This window comes from Pocillopora damicornis, chromosome 5, assembly GCF_964200805.1.
Source record: "Pocillopora damicornis chromosome 5, jaPocDami1.2, whole genome shotgun sequence".
NCBI lineage: Eukaryota > Metazoa > Cnidaria > Anthozoa > Scleractinia > Pocilloporidae > Pocillopora > Pocillopora damicornis.
In genome coordinates, this window is record NC_142674.1 from 12,808,318 (window position 1) to 12,822,245 (window position 13,928).

The 13,928-nt window shown below is 37.8% G+C and overlaps 1 long non-coding RNA gene across 1 annotated transcript; it reads left to right on the forward strand.

Annotated features, from left to right (window-relative positions):
- The first annotated feature begins 5,867 nt into the window (after positions 1 to 5,867).
- On the forward strand, positions 5,868 to 7,054 carry LOC149045358 (uncharacterized). The gene is made up of 3 exons (XR_016187207.1): positions 5,868 to 6,264; positions 6,501 to 6,642; positions 6,992 to 7,054. It is a non-coding gene; the product is annotated as an uncharacterized LOC149045358 (long non-coding RNA).
- Positions 7,055 to 13,928: the final 6,874 nt, after the last annotated feature.

Here is a 13,928-nt window from a genome sequence, read left to right on the forward strand (position 1 = left end):
GAAACTCTTGTCATCTCCACTTTATACTTTCTCTGCTTCCCAAGAGTACAGGGTGCCCAGTTTGTTAAAAGCTGAGTTTAGATAGCTAATGGTCAGTGTGAAATCTGATTTCATATCTGAAAGCTTTCAAATGAACTTCAGTATACATGTACAATTCCTTTAGTCTGCAATTTGATGATTGAATGCCCTAAAAAATTATAGTAAATTATTTTAAAATGGCTTTAAGCCAAGGATTAAACACACCCTGATTAACATTTAACCCTGGGTTAGCACTTATCAGCCTTTGAACAACTGGGCCCGGGATTGAACAAGATTGAGTTAAACTGAGTTGTAATTTCAACAAGAAAAAGTTGTGATCATTTTTACACCAACAATTCCAGGCAAAGCTGCAACATTTGCAATCTGCCTTATACCAGGAAGGAAACCACCAATACCTGGAGAGCAATTTAATTTAACTGTATCAAAGGAATAAGAAAAATGCAGCAAATACAACAGTATTATATTTCAAATGTTTAGCGTACTGTACCTTGAGTTCCAGCCCAGTGCTTTAGCTCATCAAACACTTGCTTTTCAAGCAACTCATTTATATATCTAAGATACCTTCAATTTTTAAAGAAAAAAAAGAGAAAAAAATAGTTTGAAATTCAGAGTTGAATAGCTGCAATGTACACCTCAAGTCTTGTATCTGAAACAGTATGTAAAAATTTGTCCATGGTACTAATTATTGAGAACATCCTAATCCAGTACTAATTAGGACATTCTTGCATCAACAATTTCCAGCAAAACACCACAGTCTGCAACTAGGGGAAAACGAGAGAAATTAGGGGGGATGGGGACAATAATGGATATAATCTAGGTTTGATGGATGAAGTGAGGACAAAATTTATTTGTCCAGTTCAGTCAACCCTGGATTAAGCACGCATCCACGGGAATATGGCGTCTAATACAGTGCGAGTGCTTAATACGGTGTCACCTAAGACAGGTTTGACTGTAGTTCGCTAATTGACTTATTGAAACAAAAAAAACAAAAAAAAAAGAAAACAGTTCTGACATGAGAGACGTGGAGGGGGGACGGGGGGGAGGGGGGCGGGGATTTTATCATAACGTGGGCAGAAAAGGTGGGGAGGAGGGGGAGAACAAAATCTAGTTGTCCCAGAAACAATTTTCCTTGTGACAAAACTTATTTCAAAGAAGGAAATTACTTTGACGGATATGGCAGGTGTAAGGGGATTTACTTCGATGACCATAGCTTATTATCAACATTCTCAAGTATGACATCGTTAGACGTGTATTTTGACGCGCACGCTACTCAGCTGGAGTTGAGCTTCCGATCTGATGTTTGGCGCGTGTTCACTTACCTTCATGATTGGGACAAAGCCTTTCTTGATAAGAAACGAGTTTTCGTTTAAGCACTCAATATAAATGCACTCCCCTTTGAATGTACGGTGTTCTTTCGCCATGTTAGTCTTTTCATTCGCGCTTTACAAAGGTTTCAGCTAACTCGGCGAAGAGAGAAAAGCCATGTTGTAATAAAGCAGCGCATGACTCCCGTTTGAATATGCGCGCAGTACAATTTCTTATCCAGTCCTTCTCTGGCGGGTAATCCATAATGGCGGACGACGTGAGATTGTTTTTATTAATTCTCTAAGGATAAACCAAAACGGTTGTTTGTTATTTTGAAAGAGCGTTTGCATTCAGTTTCTCAATTAAAGCTCTTTGCTCATTGCTCCATAATGGTAGAGAAGAATTCGAAAGGGAAGAAGCGAAAATGGGAACCAGTAGAATTGGACGATCCTTCGTTCTTAGAGGGCGAAATGGATGGATTTGTGTCCCTTGAAGTCATGGAAGATTATCATCCAGAAGAGCTAGCAGGAATTAGTGCAGGTGGACCAGCTCAAAAGAAGAAAATAAAAGAACGGCCGCTGCAGGAGGTGAATTGCTGAAAGTCCTTTAAAACATACCGCATGGTTAAATTTAGAATATACAAATGTAAGATTCACTTCAAGTACGTGGTGAAATTACCCTTGTATTTTACGAGAAATTGGGAAAAATTATCTTTTTAAATTTTTTTGTCTATTTATTTTTTGTTATAACTCATCTTTAATTATTTAATGTTGAGGGTTGTCCAATACATCCAAATTGGGTTGAGTTGTTTACAAATCGACCCACCAGAAGTTAATAAGTGGTTAAGTCATCTTGTGATACTGGAAATCTGAATAAACCGTGCATCTTAAGGTGGAAATGTCTTACCACAAGTCGATTTTCAAGACGCGTAATAATAATCCTCAACCAGTGACCCAAATGGAATGACTTGTCTCCTGAGTCAAATTGGGTGTATTGGACATGAGAATCAAAACTAAGATAACTGCCAGTCATACCTTAAATGAGAAAACAAACAAACAAACAAAAAGAAAAAAAACAAACAACAACAACAACAACACAAGTCACCACAAGAACTACATGGAAATACAGGAATTGATTGAAATCATTTTGAGAGCAGTTTGTCCTAGTTTTTTTGAAGACAGCAGACTGCATTGTCCCAAGGGCTCATGCATTTTGTCAGTCTTTACCCATACATGCACAATTATGTATATCTAAGAATAAAAGCTTCTTTTTGGTTTTCTCTAGAAGTTTGGCTCACGGGAAAAAAAAAAAAAAGCTACATAGTATTGTCTTTTGATTTAAATCTTCAGGATAATCTGGAACAAACAGTTACCACACCATCCACACAACTTGAAAAAAGCACAAAGAATGACCAACAGACAAAGGGAAAAAAGAAGAGGAAAAAGAAAAACAAGGCCCAAAGTAAAGCCCAGTCAGAAGAGCAAAACAGAGTAGAAATGGTCACTGACAATAGACTGGTGGAAGATCTTCCAGGTAAGATTTAATTTTAGGAATTATGGATGGGAAATGCATAAAACAAAGTACTATTTTACTCCAATGATTGTCCTTGAATTTTATTATTAAGAAGAGAATCAAACACATTTTGTGTAGATAATGTTTTCTTGGAAAAGATATGATTTTCTATAAATAATGGTAATTGAACTAAGTGGAGTGCAATTTCTGCTGAAATCATATGCGTGATTTCAAACTCAAACGAGCATGCAGCGCGAGTTTGAAATCACAAGTATGATTTCAGACCAAAATTGCATGACACGAGGTTCAATTACCACTTTATTACATCCATTTTGAAATCACAGGACTTGGTAAGTTCAAATATTTTATTGATGCAGTACTGAGCCAGTCTGAAATGAAATTCATCCATTTTTTGGGGGGAAAAAGTAAGAGTTTTGGAAACAAAAGTTGCAAAATTTGTCACGTGATACTCTTTGTCTCTCATTTTCCTGCAATTTGACTGGTTACTTTAAACAAGCCTTGAAATCTGATTGGTTGTTTTGTCTTTAGTGTAGCCTCCTCATTAACTGGAAAGAAGATGCAATTTAAGGCAAAAAATGGTGCAATTTGTGAGTAAATCGCATCAACTAGAGCCAATCTCATTACAGGGACCACCAGTGATTTCAAAATGGGTGTAATAAATAATGCAATTTTACTGGTAAGTTTTTTTATTACTGTATTGTTATTTATTAATAAAGTATTAATTTGTTTAGATTATAAAGCCTTTATAAACATATTTCATATCTATACGGGTACAAATTACCCATTTGGTTCAACTGTAATTAAATGATATTTCTCACTAATACTGAGTTTAAGATGCAATCATATTTTATAGCTAAATCATTTATTTTGATTGAACTAAACTTTAGAGCCCATGGTAGATATGAGTGCTTGGGAAGTCCTTGGTGTTCCCAAAGAAGTTCAGAGAGGACTCAGTGAACAAAGTTTTACTACACCAACCCCTATACAGACTTTCTCCCTTCCACCTGCAATATTCCACCACAGGGACATCATTGGTGCAGCAGAAACAGTGAGTTCAATCAGAGCAGTTAGATTGGTGAAGGTCTCTTTTTTTATGTGTATTGTTTGTGTACTTGGTTTCACCACTATTTTGAAGAATCCTTTTTTTTTTGGAAAGCGAGAGAGAGAGGAAAAAAATAATTTTTCAACATGTACATGTGTCTACTATGATGTACACCTAGCTCATTTATGTGTAACAAGACTTTTGCACACATTATAGCAAACAGTTTCTGATTCTTTAGAGTTGGTCTTTGACCTGAATTAATGTCTAAGTACTTAGTGATTGTTGAATAATTATAAATATGACTTTTGTAAAAGCACTCTTGAGGAGAGCTGTTGAGCTGAAAGTATGTGTATGATGTACCTCTTGAGAGAGGGAGGACTGACAGACTGACTGATGGTTAAATTTTGCTCTCTTAAGAACTAAAGTAATAGCTCTTCCTTCTATATGTAGGCATTCTATATCTTCCTATAGTTGGTTGATGGAACATTATTTATACAAAAATGTGCATTACAATAAGATTGTCAAGATAAGTCCCTTCAGGTTGTAAGTTTCATAGTTCTCATATCATTTGTTGGATAATGCCTTGAAATTGTCTGTTGAAGTTATGATAAAATCACTTGGGAGAAGTTTAGCTTCCAGGAATGGCTGGTTTTTGAGGAGGTTATTATTTAAGGGTATTAATTAAAACAATTTTATGTATTTACTAGGGTTCAGGGGTAAAACACTAGCCTTTGGGATTCCAATTCTCACCCACATCCTTGGCCACAAGTCCAGTCAAGAAGCAGGTGAAACTACAGAAAATACTACCAAAAATAATGCTACAGAAGCCAGAAACTGGTAATGGAACATCCAAGCTCAAGAAACCACTCCTGGCGTTGATAATGACACCAACCAGAGAATTGGTTATACAAATAAAGAATCATCTTAAACAGGCTGCAAAACACACATCTTTAGAGGTAACATCATGTACTTAAATTGACAATTTGGAAGTCACCTCCACAGTTAGTTTCTGTTTTCCCATTGTTAGAAACTCAATTATTTCTTTATTTTTATTGGCCCAAGTCAATTTTGTTTCCTGAGCCTTCAATACTTCTCTTTTCAGTGGAGCAGAATGCAAACCTATCTCTTGTTTGGAAAGCATTTTTTAATTTTTGGGGGGAAACATGAATTTGTAGCCACAATAGGCTTTAAAGCAATTTAAATAATGATGAGTTAGTGCTGAAAACATAGTTATTCCCTCAAACATAAACTCTATTGTTTTTTGGTACCATATTCTGGACTGAAATATTTATTTTATCTTCACCCCTTCACCAGCAAAGTATATAAAAACCCTTTTGTTCAGAGAATTACAATCTCAGCCCCTATGATGTACCATTTAACCCCTACCCTCCACTCCCTTGCCACCCCTTCTAGTACTGTTTCAACTTTATCTTTTATCGGAGAAATACCCACCAAACAAAGTACCTCAAAATCATTTGAATTAGTAAACAATTCCTTTTTTTCAAGATTGTTGCTGTGGTTGGAGGAATGGCACCTCAAAAACAACAGAGGCTTTTAAACAAGTGTCCTGAGATAATAGTAGCCACCCCGGGAAGACTGTGGGATTTGATTTCCGAGGTAAGTACCTCATGTATCATAAGTTGTACTGATTCACTTTCTTTTAGAGATCTGAAACAGTCGACACACACTTGTACATGTAGGCATGTTTCTCATGAGATCGGTTGTCCTGTGTAGTTTTCAGCATGAATTTGGATTTCCAATGTCGTGTAAGTTTTTCCGTTCGTAAAACGCCGTCAAAAATGATAAGTACAGCTGTAAGCATTTTCTACTGCTCTGTAAACATCAGTGCCGGGCGTTTTTTTTTAAAACGGTGAAATTGGAGTGTAGCCTCTTTCTATCAAATGGATGATTCTAGAGATATCTTCTGGCGGCGTTTAATTTTAGGGTTAAGAGCATGCCGTTTGGAGCACTTGAGATATCTTGTGATTGACGAGGCAGACCGAATGGTCGAGCAAGGCCACTTTCAAGAATTATCTTCTATATTGGAGCTCATTCAAAGAAAGAGGCAATGGACTTCAATTTCCATCGGAGCTTCAATTTCTTTCAGCCTTCTCTTTCTGAAATTAATGGTTTTCATGACTGTCAACTTGTAAACTGAGGTAAATGACTCTCTTTTTATCAAATTTTAACTTTAACGTTTCCTTTTCGCAGTGATTATGATGAAGATGAGGGAACTGCAAAGCGAAGACATCTACAGAAGTTTATTTTCTCTGCAACTTTAACTCTTCCAAAGTCGTTTAAGAGGAAAGGAAAGTAAAAGAAGATCACAAGCGAAGAAGGCTTTGGTAAATCACGGCACATTTGACTCAGAGTAATAGAAGCTAGAGATAGTATTAACGTATTTTATCAGCTATTACTAAGGAATGAAATGTTTTAAATAATCCATCATTTAAAACCCGAAACTTTGCTGCTTTATGAAGTGTGTCGAAGCTTGTATTGTGTTGTTTTGCTTTTGTCTTTGTTATCTAACATCCTAGTTAAACACGATTAAGTTGATCGGCTTGTGTTCTTCCGTTAACAGGAATACTCTTTGTATTTTACGTTTTTAATGTCACCGATGGACAAAGTTGGGCAGCTGAAGAACAGTTGTAAAATTATCGATGTCACCAACAAGAGAGGAACCGTAGACAGAAGCAAAGATCTCATGTGCAATTGAAGAGAAGGTTTGTAATAGTTGAGCTAACAAGGAAGAGAAACACTTCAAGATCCAGGATACAATTTTTATTATTTTTTATTGTTGGTTTGAGCCAAATGCATCGACACGTACACCGCACTGTCTAGGAACATGATCCATGGAGGTGTACCAAGTGAAATCGAAGGAGAACTACAAAACATACAGTGAGTATAGTTTACGAACTAACCGACCAATGGAATTTACTTTATTTATAGACTATAACTGGGTCGCCTTGACTGATTAAAACCCGCCCCTCTCCTCCCTCGGTGAATATTTCAAGCTTGATAGGAAGTACACCAGCAAATTAAATTTTTTCTGATTTTTTTCTTGCCTGTTAGATTTAAGCAAAGTGCGAGTGGCTTACTTCTGGCTACAGGTGTGGCCGCCAGAGGTTTGGACATACCAGCTGTTGAGCATGTAATTCACTATCAAGTTCCGAAGGACCTTGATGTAAGTAAGTGTAAGTATGTGTGTACGGTTGGTTAGCTTGTGCAGTTGGTTAGCCTGTGCGGCAGGCGGGAACGGGAGCGATTGCTTTTTGGCGGCAGTGCTTTCATTCTCCGCAAAACTCTACCCTGACAAAAGGCTTCGGAAGTCACGTTGCTTCAACCAACCATGGGCGTTGACCAAGGTGTGGGCTACAAGTCTCAACTGTAAGAGAAGCTCAGCCAGAAACCTCTAAATTTATTTTATTGCATTTATTTACTTATAACTAAATCTTCATTTTCTAAATCTTTGTTTTGTTTCCGATTTGAGTTAATGTGTGAGGTTCACCCACCGAAATCAAAACGTAATTCATTTAAGTTAATAAGTTTTGATTTAGGAAAAAAATTGACTCTGTTCTCCAAATGCAGTTTATATGAGAGGAGCAGCTTGTTATTGTTTATCGTCCTCAGTTGTATCTCATTTAATAGTGAACTGTTTTGTAATGATGTAACCACAAGTAAGCATTAACTTTTGCGTAACCATTTGATGTGATCCTGCGTTCCTAAATCCTTTCTCTGTGTCCGTTAACATCTTTACATTCACCGCAGTGGACGGACAGCTAGAGAAAGCGGGGAAGGTCTGAGTGTCGTTCTTGTTGGCCCCAGAAGAAATGGGATCATACAAGAAAATTATGAAGACGCTTAATGGAGGTGATGTGTCTTTATTATGTCCAACGTATCTCTTTAAAGGGCATGTAAACCCAAAAATACATGTTTTTCTGATACTTTGTAAAAAGTGGCGTAGAAAGATTGTCCAATTCGACTCATTTTGGGGGAAAATCGGCATTTTCAGCTGAAATTCCATTTCCGGTAAAAACAATAGCGAGAAGTCGTGACGTAAGCGGTGGAACAAAAATATTGCGCAACACATATTCCCTAGTAGAACAGGTGTGGTAGCTTGTGTGAGTAGCGGTAGTTCACAGATGTTTTTTCAGAAGATAGCGACTCGAATGCCCTAAGCTTAGTATATGACAGCGATTGGGATAATCCAGAATCTTTAGGAGAGTCTGGGCCACGTCCTTAAAAGGTTATTTGCAAATCCTCCTCAGTTTAAGGTGCCATTCGTCTAAATTTCCTTTTTAGTTAGATAAATCTTTACGCCTTAACGTTAGTATACATATTATACATGCATACTGTGCTCTATATATTTCTTAGGGTGTTGAAATGGAGATTTCGTCAAACAATCAAGAGCTTCTTTAGTTGGTGATCATGTCCCCTATTCGCGTGACTTGAAAGGGAACCTGCAGTTTTAAAGCAAATACTGCTAAAAAGGCTCTAAATGTATCAACTCAAGATATTTGGTACTTAAAATCATACCTCTAACCTTGTTAATTTTTTTCGGCCTTCAAAACTGGCCTTCACGGCAAGTTCGAATTACCCGCGTTCTCCATCTTTTTAGGTGCGCAAGGCATTTTGGGTTAATGACGTGTAATGGTTGCTCGGTTCTTTCGTAGTTGGGGTTATCCTGGGGTTTTCCCTAGCAAAATGACTAATAGCGAAGCGTTCGAGTGCATTAGTACGGTAAAAAACAAGCAGGATCCCCTGCCAAAATACCACATTTATTGACGCGCATGATTCATACCATTGGAAAGACGTTTCTTCCAAAATATTTGCGTGTGCTTTCGGAGCATTTCGAGGACCATTGCTTTCATAGGTCATATCTAATGCGAGTACGGATAGCTTTGAACAGGTGTTTATTAATTTCCGGAGTGTTTTTTAATTTGCGGAGTGAAAATTTTTAGGATTATTTGGCTTAAAAGTTCTTAAAATAAGACTATGAATCGCAAATGGCACCTCTTCCGATGAATAGTCTGAAAGCATCTTCTATCACGATTAATAATCGTGGTAAGTACGACTATTAATCGCGTACGAACTCCTTAATAATCGTGTTTGGCTGGCTTTTAGACTTAATAGTCGTACATCGCACGGTTAATAATCGCACTGACAGCAAATGTCCTTATTTATCGCAAGGAAACGTACTCTTCTCCGAAGAAAGTTCAAGCTCAACTTTTTTTGAACGGCCGCCATTACGACCAAAAATTCAGAATTTAGTATTTCTTCCCACATGGCTTTTTAGGCAATAAATGTCACATATTTGAAGTTTTGTTAGGTGTAAGTTCTCAGTGAACTTCATTTCTGTTCAAAAAGTGTGTTTACCAACTACATTTTTTTTGTTTTTCGCTCTTCCACGAAGTACAGCGCGGGCTTACGGTGTCGTAAGAGACGCGACTAGCATTTCTTTTCAACGATAATGTACACAAATACGTGAATTTCCGACAGGGTTCGATTAAATTGAAGTTTAACTGGGAAAAAATGCAAACAAACAGCCAAATAAGTCAAACTACGTCAAATTCTTCCCAAATAACAGCTTCTTGGGAAGCTGGACGTAGGTTTACGAGCAAGCGACACGGCGGCGGTGAAGAGTGCCAAAGATGGAATATGATAAAATTCTTTCATGCTTGGATAACTTGCATCCCCTTGCACAAGTAGTCTTGGATATGTGGAATTGGAAATTGTCTGGCTTAATCCTTTTAAAGAAAAATGTATCACTGATATCCTTTCCCCGTTTCTTTTTTTTTTTTTTTTGGAGATACGTAATCCAAACAAAAAAATGCGTTGCATTTAGATGAGCGAAACAGAAAGAGAAATATTTGAGTCGCGGCTAAATTTCTCCACGCTGCTAGACTCTTTCCAAAACTAGTGTGTTTGCGAAGTGGGTTCTTCAGGGGCAATAGGGAGAATAATCTATCGAAATGGAAAAACCATTTTCGATTTTTGTTGCTGAATAGTTTTCTAGAGTTTACAATGTCACGTCGATTCGGTAAGATGCAGGCGGTGTGCGTACTCCGATTGCGTTGCATTGTGGTAGCTTCATTTTCAATATGGCGGTGAAAACAGCAAAAATCGGCAGATTTTGACTGAACATTCCGTAAAAGTTAGGCCGTTCATTTTCCCTTTCACTATAGGTAAATATAATTTTATTTATTCTGAATGTGTAAAAGTATTTTTTGTATGTATTCAAATATGAGATGCACCAATGTTTAATAAGCAATATTTATTGCACTTGATGGCTGTCACCGCTTTTCTTTGGTCTATAAAACAAATTTTATATCAATTTTTTTGTGTTGTTGCTGTTTTGTCCCCCTCCCGCGACCATAATTCTTTGCGTTTAAAGAATAGATTGTTTTGATGTGACGTCATTATGAATAAGGGAAATTCAGACCTCGTTTTGTTTTGTTCGCTATGGCGGTAGAAAATTTGAACTACTTTTGTAGTTCTTGACACATGTCAATGTTTGTATAATCTCGTCTCATTATATGCACGTAAATAATATATAATAGTCTAATTACTATATATATTAATGCAGTTCGGGACTTATAGAAAAGTTTTGAAACTTTGCATAAACAAAGATCGATACAAGTGAAGTTCAGATGAAATAAAAATGGGGGTCACCGCGCTCGTTTTCAAAATAAGAGGGGGGTAAACTTCAGCAATCTTCCGTATGTTCGGGGTGGTTTCTTTCAAGCCTCAAGAGAAGGGAAGTCCCTATTTCCACATAGGCAACAAACACGTTGCAGATGAAATACCCGTTTTATTAATCCATGCCAAGACAGATCTTCAAGTGGCTTCGACGCCAAATTGAAAAGTACTCCATTCTTTCTGAGTTAGGAAACTGGCTCCATTTACAATTCGCAAACCATACGCCACATATGCATCATATAGCTTTTATTTCAATTTAATAGCGTTGAAGTCGACCTCACAAGGCGCTAGTAAATAAGTAAAGTGAATATTTTCAGTCTTGAAAAAGTCACTGTCGTTACATTTCTTCACAGCGGTTTGAACGGTTACCTGAATGGCATGAATTTGGTTGCATTTATGAACGATGACCAAGTCAAAGGCGCTGGTATTAGGACAATGGACTATCATTGCACTATATTTATCTCTAATTATCTGTTCTATCAATTATCTCGTATCTGTTTTGCTTTGATTTCCACACAAATTTAAGTAGGAGCTAGCAGCAGTGGAACCACATGCCTCTTCCTTGAAGGAATACTCATTTTCAAACATTCCTTGAGATTGCTAAATATCAGCTTCTCCCAATATTTGCCAACTAAGTTGCCAGGTCTCCCTGCAGATAGGCCTTTTATGGTATCCACCTGATGAAGAGATGGAGCCTCATTATACTTTATGCTTTGGGGCGTGACACGCTGAATGAATGGTGAATGAAGCCATAATTATTTCTTTCATTTACCAAACGCAGGGATGTATCCAGCCTAGTCCACCGCGGTCAAACGTCCAACAAGGTTTTCGTTTTATTCAGTGGGATTTTATTTAATGTAAACAAGGATGAGTAAATAAAATTAGTTCACGTTATTATCTTTTAATTTTTCTCAAAATGATGAGCTTTTTTCCGTGGAAAACTGACCAAAACTCTTTGCGCCTGATCCAAATTATGTTGACAAATGGCGTCGACGATTCTGCGGTTCACTGTTTAGAACTTTTTTGGTAAACTTTCAAAACGTTTGGTAAATTTTGGTAAATACGTTGGCAATATACTAAACTTTAATAAACAGTGAAAACGACCACCTCAACCTTTAAGTACTTTGCTTAACTTTTGCAAATTTCTCTCGTTTGACCGCGGTTAACCAGCCTATAGACCTGCAGATTTGTTCTCCGTGGGGCGGGGTGGGGGGGGGGGAGAGTTCGGCTCCCATACTGAACTGACAGCCGGGGGGCTCGGCTGTGGCCCTAAAAATGACCCATAAAAGGCACTGTAGGTTGACTGAAAAGCTGATCGAGAATGATATTTTTGTACTCTGCTTTACATGACAAATAAGTTGACTGACTTATTGGCATCTGGTTATCGTTTACCGATTTCAGATGTGTCATGAAGAATTCGACATGTTTTGATTGTCTGCTCATTCTAGCGCTTAATTTGTTGTTAATAGACGAGGTACTAGTCGAGCACATTTACTATAATGTTTTGCATAGAAAAAATGTTGTTTGTTTACCAAACGGGAAATCGGTAACCGGTAACTGAAAGTCTGAAATCGGTAACCGGTAACCAGATTCCAATTAGTAATCAATTGACACCCTAAATGATACCAAGTTAATTATAAAATTGTTTTTTTCAACAGCCCCCCTAAATAGTACCATATCTGGAATTTTACACACAAAATGGTACGGCCGAGCCCCCCTGTCAGTTCAGTATCGACCCACACCCCAGGATTTGATCGCCAGAGTAAAAAAATCAATACTTACTACATCCAACAAATAATTAGGATTTTCCAACGTAAACTGCACAACAGCTTCTTCAACCAGAGGGTTAACGACGGATACTTCTTTCAAATCGAATCCTGGTGGTTTCAAACAAGACCAGGAAAAGGTTGATGGTGACCACCTCATTTCAAACATACCACTAGCCTTGCAAGTACTTATCATCGCTAGTGACCTGATGCGCACACGTTTGCACCTATCAGGAATCTACAGTGCTTCGTCTTCTAGTACTTGTAGAATATTAGTAATTGCCTTGGCCATGAAAAGTTCAACGTTACTGTTGCCTCTTAGAAGGTACTTAGCGTACTGAATGACTGTTCGAGGAATATAGCCAATGTGTGCCAGCACGTCGGTGGGCCCGGGGACAATTCCTGCTCAGTTTGGATATCCTGTAATATGACAAATATGAACGTTCCAAATCATAAATGTAGTTGGTGATCAGAAGGCTTAACATCAATCTACTGCTACTACACGTTATCCGAAAAATTCGCGAAGCGAAGCGACGCGACATTCGAGAGTGTAACACGGTACTTTTTATTTCATTATGTAAATTTTCCGTTGTCTACTCATCGCTTTTTCAAACTTAAAAGTCAATTGTTTCATACAACAATGAAATACAAAGGAAACTTGTAGCACTGAATAACAAAGGCACATGAATCGCGCATTTTTTTCGACCGAGCGTGCAAAAAATCGTATATACGCGTCTGACTACCCTGCGTCGGAGCGTATGAAATTCGCCTGCGCAGTTAACGTATACGCGAGCGGTACTGTACAAAGAGTAGTGAGGCCTCTTTCCTCACCGTCGATTGAACCCTCCGATTGGAATGTCGTTGCAGTTACAGTACCGACTGGAACTAACCCCTACTTCACATGCAAACATCAGTGCAAACACGAGCAGACCCAGAATCGCGAATAAGACACCCTATTTATGGATCCAGAGGCTCAAAAACCCGACCCTATTAGGCGGCACATACCTATAAAGCTTATATATGGGCTTGAAGTTTGGTTGGGTTCACTTCAGAAAGTATGTTCTGCTCAGGTCTGCTTTTGGTGCAATTTTAGTGGGGGATAGTTCTTGTCGGTACTGTATGTGGGAAAAATTATTACGCCGCATCTATTTATTAAACATATACAAACCTACAGATCGTTAAAAAAATATTACCTGTTCAAATGTTCTAGCTTAAAATTTACTTAGCCGAAAATTCTTTGGAATAAAATGTGATTTTTCCGAAAAATGCCAGCTGAAAATTGACCTTTTTTTAGTAAAAATTACCGAAAATTTAGCAAATTTCATGTGTTTGTAGTGTTCGAAAATTTTACGGTGCGAAATGAAGGGGTGATTGGAATAAAGCCCTAAGTTACTTCTGATCAACTGCTAGATTCTCCTTCCAGTTTGTCTTGTATATGCTCATGTAACAATTTGGCTTCAGAGCAGGAGTCACTTAGGGCCTTATTCAAAATAATGTTTGGAATAAGGCCCTAGGTGACTCCTGATTTATAGTCAAATTCTCCC